The 5,857-nt window shown below is 33.8% G+C and overlaps 1 non-coding gene across 1 annotated transcript; it reads right to left on the bottom strand.

Annotated features, from left to right (window-relative positions):
• On the bottom strand, positions 1-73 carry TRNAK-UUU (transfer RNA lysine (anticodon UUU)). Its single transcript has one exon. It is a non-coding gene; the product is annotated as a tRNA-Lys (tRNA).
• Between the last annotated feature and the right edge of the window lie 5,784 nt (positions 74-5,857).

The following is a 5,857-nucleotide window of genomic DNA, read 5'->3' as shown; positions in this document are numbered from 1 at the left end:
CGCCCGAACAGGGACTCGAACCCTGGACCCTTAGGTTAAAAGCCTAATGCTCTACCGACTGAGCTATCCGGGCTCGGTAGTGTTTCGGGTGATTATAGCTTAATTAAGCCTCACTGCCCCACACTGCTGTTCGGGTTTTTCAGGGGTGGCATCATAATAATAATAAACTAATAATAATATCTTTATTTCTACAAGTTCATGTACAGGGTATGCAGGCGTAGCTGACATCAATGACATACTACTATATAGAAAGCCGCTTGTTATGCTAAGCATTTCGGGAAAATTAGGTCAGTTTTGTCCCAGGATGCGACCCACACCAGTCGGCTAACACCCAGGTACCCATTTTATACTGATGGGTGAACATGGACAGCAGATGTCTTATGGAAACAAGTCCCTAATGTTTTCCAACCGTACTGGAGAGTCAAACTCTGGACCTCAGTGAGCTGAGTGCGCTAGCGATCGAGTTATGAGACATCTATATCTCCCTTATCCTCAGCTACACATGAGTGCAGAGGTTATAAGTCTGAGATTACACCCGCTTAGCTACCCGGGACTTATGTGCTATACATACAGTATGTGTAGTATAGAGTTCTGTGGTAAAGTTTATCTTATCTTACCAATACTCGTCTCATCCCATCCGCCCAGAAACACAAGTGCACACACACCCCACCCGTAAACCACCCCTTCTCCCATCCCCCCCGTACTAACACACCACACCCATTCTCTCTCTCTCTCTCTCTCTCTCACACACACACTATATATATATATATATATATATATATATATATATATATATATATATATATATATATATATATATATATATATATATATATATATGTCGTGCCGAATAGGCAGAACTTGCCATCTTGGCATAAATAGCAACGCTCATCTTGCCATATAGGACAAGTGACAATTTGTGTATGCAATAATTTCGCCAAAATCATTCTGAACCTAACGAAAAAAACATATTTCACTGTGTTCGTTTAGTATTAAATTACTGTAAACAAATCTAAAATATATTTAGTTGGGTTAGGCTAAAATAAATTGCTCTTGTTATAATAAGGTTAGGTAAGTTTTCTAAGATTCTTTTGGTGCAAAATTAAAAATTTTTACATTAACATTGATAAAAATATATATATATTTAAACGTATAAGAGAAAATTTTAGAAAGAACTTAATTTTAAATGAGTTCTTGCTAATTGACCAGTTTTACATATTCGGCACGACATATATATATATATATATATATATATATATATATATATATATATATATATATATATATATATATATATATATATATATATATATATAATGTCGTGCCGAATAGGCAGAACTTGGGATCTTGGCTTAAATAGCAACGCTCATCTTGCCATATAGGACAAGCGAAAATTTGTGTATGCAATAATTTCGCCAAAATCATTCTGAACCTAACGAAAAAAATATATTTCACTGTGTTTGTTTAGTATTAAATTATTGTAAACAAATCTAAAATATATTTAGTTGGGTTAGGCTAAAATAAATTATTCTTGTTATAATAAGGTTAGGTAAGTTTTCTAAGATTCTTTTGGAGCAAAATTAAACATTTTTACACTAACATTAACGAAAAAATATATCTTTAAACGTATAAGAGAAAATTTTAGAAAGGACTTAATTTTAAATGAGTTTTTGCTAATTGACCAGTTTTACATATTCGGCACGACATATATATATATACATGTATATATATATATATATATATATATATATATATATATATATATATATATATATATATATATATATATATATATATATATATATATATATATATGTCGTGCCGAATATGTAAAACTGGTCAATTAGCAAGAACTCATTTAAAATTAAGTCCTTTCTGAAATTTTCTTTTATACGTTTAAAGATATATATTTTTCATTAATGTTGCAGTAAAAATTCCCTAGAAACCGTTAACAGCAATTTCAATAAAACAATAAAACTTCTACTGAAAGGCAAAGATGAATTAGTCAAACAATTTACTTCCACTAATCCATCTTTACCTTACATGTATGGACTAATAAAAACACACAAACCAGGGAATCCAGTCAGACCAATTATTAGCTCCATAGGGTCAGTTTCATATAAATTATCCAAATGGCTTGTTGATATTTTGAGCCCTATTGTTGGCAAAATTTCTAACTTTAATGTTAAAAACAACATAGACTTGGTTGATAAATTAAGCTCCTTGACTGACTTAAATGATTTTAACATGGTTAGTTTTGATGTTACTTCCTTGTTTACGAAAGTTCCTGTTGATGATTTATTAAGTTTCTTATCTGAAGAACTCGTTAACTATGATTTACCATTGCCAGTTCCTACTATCATTAAACTTATTAAACTTTGCATTGTTGATGCAAAATTTTTATTTAATGATAAGTTTTACACTCAGAAGTTTGGTATGGCAATGGGAAATCCTCTTTCACCTGTTCTTAGTAACCTATACATGAATTTTTTTGAAACAAGGTTGCTTAACACAATCCTCCCTAATAGAGCTAAATGGTTCAGATATGTTGATGATATTTTGTGTCTTATGCCCAAAAATGTAAATGTAAACCATTTCCTTGGAAAATTAAATAGCTTAGCCCATTCTATTAACTTTACTGTTGAGTTTGAAGAAAATAACTCATTGCCTTTTCTAGATGTTTTAATTATTAAGGGTAATAATGAATTCAAATTTAAAATTTACAGAAAACCTACAAATAACTGTTCCTATGTCCACTATTATTCCTCGCATCAAGATATAGTCAAACTGTCTGTTTTCTCATCAATGTTTTTGAGAGCTTTACGAATTTGTAGTCCTGAGTTCATAGATGAGGAAATATCCAAAATTTATGAAATAGGTAATGATTTAAAATACCCAAGAAATGTAATTGATAAATCTTTTAAAGTTGCTAGAAATACTTTTTACAATCCAAAAACGGACAACCAGCCTTATTCAACTAAAAATATGTTGGTTCTACCTTACCATGAAAACTTGGTTGATATGCCTTCTCTTCTTAAGACTTTTAATATTAAAGTTGTATTCAAAAATCTTGATACAGTAAAAAAACTTTTGATAAAGAATTCCCCCCAAAATGCTGATGGATGTGTCTATAAGATTCCTTGTAAAATTTGCGATAAAGTTTATTACGGTCAAACTGGTAAAACTCTCGAACTAAGATTAAAACAACATAAATATAGCATTAGAACTGGACAAGATTCCAATGCTCTATTTATTCATGTAAGAGATTTTAACCATCCAATTGATTTTCAAAAAGTTGAGAAAGTAGTATCAAGCAAGCCCATGGTCGACAGGAATATAATTGAATCTTGTTTCATAAAAAACAGTTTTGACAATAATATGAATATTTCCTTCGGTTTATATAAATTAGATCCATTTATAATTAATAGAATTTGGGAAGAATTTAATAATACACAGGACAAATAATAATTTTTAAATTTTCTTGGGTAGAATAGTTTGTGGGTGAGTTGTGCAAAGGACCTATCCAAGTTGGGTCGGCGCGCGTCAGGTGTTTAACCGTTGTGGGATCTGATAGTGAGGTTCTGGCCAGACCCCTTATATAGCTTCCTTGGATGCTTTACTTTCATAGTTCCTTGGTAATGTGAGTAGTCACGAAAGCGCTTGGAATTTCTCTATTCTTTCAGAGTGGTTGTTTTGCATATAAATATATATATTATATATATATATATATATTATATATATGTATATATATATATATATAATATATTATAGGTATATATAATACATTATAGGTAGTAGGTTGGTAGACAGCAACCACCCAGGGAAGTACTACCGTCCTGCCAGATGACTGTGAAACAAAAACCTGTAACTGTTTTGCATGATGGTAGGATTGCTGGTTTCTTTTTCTGTCTCATAAACACGCTAAGATAACAGGGATATCTTGCTACTCCTACTTACACTTTGGTCACACTTCACAGACACGCACATGCATATATATATATACATACATCTAGGTTTTTCTCCTTTTTCTAAATAGCTCTTGTTCTTTTTTATTTCTTCTATTGTCCATGGGGAAGTGGAAAAGAATCTTTCCTCCGTAAGCCATGCGTGTCGTATGAGGCGACTAAAATGCCGGGAGCAATGGGCTAGTAACCCCTTCTCCTGTATACAATTACTAAAAAAGAGAAGAAGAAAAACTTTATAAAACTGGGTTGCTTAAATGTGCGTGGATGTAGTGTGGATGACAAGAAACAGATGATTGCTGATGTTATGAATGAAAAGAAGTTGGATGTCCTGGCCCTAAGCGAAACAAAGCTGAAGGGGGTAGGAGAGTTTCAGTGGGGGGAAATAAATGGGATTAAATCTGGAGTATCTGAGAGAGTTAGAGCAAAGGAAGGGGTAGCAGTAATGTTAAATGATCAGTTATGGAAGGAGAAAAGAGAATATGAATGTGTAAATTCAAGAATTATGTGGATTAAAGTAAAGGTTGGATGCGAGAAGTGGGTCATAATAAGTGTGTATGCACCTGGAGAAGAGAGGAATGCAGAGGAGAGAGAGAGATTTTGGGAGATGTTAAGTGAATGTATAGGAGCCTTTGAACCAAGTGAGAGAGTAATTGTGGTAGGGGACTTGAATGCTAAAGTAGGAGAAACTTTTAGAGAGGGTGTGGTAGGTAAGTTTGGGGTGCCAGGTGTAAATGATAATGGGAGCCCTTTGATTGAACTTTGTATAGAAAGGGGTTTAGTTATAGGTAATACATATTTTAAGAAAAAGAGGATAAATAAGTATACACGATATGATGTAGGGCGAAATGACAGTAGTTTGTTGGATTATGTATTGGTAGATAAAAGACTGTTGAGTAGACTTCAGGATGTACATGTTTATAGAGGGGCCACAGATATATCAGATCACTTTCTAGTTGTAGCTACACTGAGAGTAAAAGGTAGATGGGATACAAGGAGAATAGAAGCATCAGGGAAGAGAGAGGTGAAGGTTTATAAACTAAAAGAGGAGGCAGTTAGGGTAAGATATAAACAGCTATTGGAGGATAGATGGGCTAATGAGAGCATAGGCAATGGGGTCGAAGAGGTATGGGGTAGGTTTAAAAATGTAGTGTTAGAGTGTTCAGCAGAAGTTTGTGGTTACAGGAAAGTGGGTGCAGGAGGGAAGAGGAGCGATTGGTGGAATGATGATGTAAAGAGAGTAGTAAGGGAGAAAAAGTTAGCATATGAGAAGTTTTTACAAAGTAGAAGTGATGCAAGGAGGGAAGAGTATATGGAGAAAAAGAGAGAAGTTAAGAGAGTGGTGAAGCAATGTAAAAAGAGAGCAAATGAGAGAGTGGGTGAGATGTTATCAACAAATTTTGTTGAAAATAAGAAAAAGTTTTGGAGTGAGATTAACAAGTTAAGAAAGCCTAGAGAACAAATGGATTTGTCAGTTAAAAATAGGAGAGGAGAGTTATTAAATGGAGAGTTAGAGGTATTGGGAAGATGGAAGGAATATTTTGAGGAATTGTTAAATGTTGATGAAGATAGGGAAGCTGTGATTTCGTGTATAGGGCAAGGAGGAATAACATCTTGTAGGAGTGAGGAAGAGCCAGTTGTGAGTGTGGGGGAAGTTCGTGAGGCAGTAGGTAAAATGAAAGGGGGTAAGGCAGCCGGGATTGATGGGATAAAGATAGAAATGTTAAAAGCAGGTGGGGATATAGTTTTGGAGTGGTTGGTGCAATTATTTAATAAATGTATGGAAGAGGGTAAGGTACCTAGGGATTGGCAGAGAGCATGCATAGTTCCTTTGTATAAAGGCAAAGGGGATAAAAGAGAGTGCAAAAATTATAGGGGGATAAGTCTGTTGAGTG

Source organism: Cherax quadricarinatus, chromosome 31 (assembly GCF_038502225.1).
Source record: "Cherax quadricarinatus isolate ZL_2023a chromosome 31, ASM3850222v1, whole genome shotgun sequence".
Taxonomy (NCBI): Eukaryota; Metazoa; Arthropoda; class Malacostraca; order Decapoda; family Parastacidae; genus Cherax; species Cherax quadricarinatus.
This window is presented reverse-complemented; position numbering and strand designations above follow the sequence as displayed.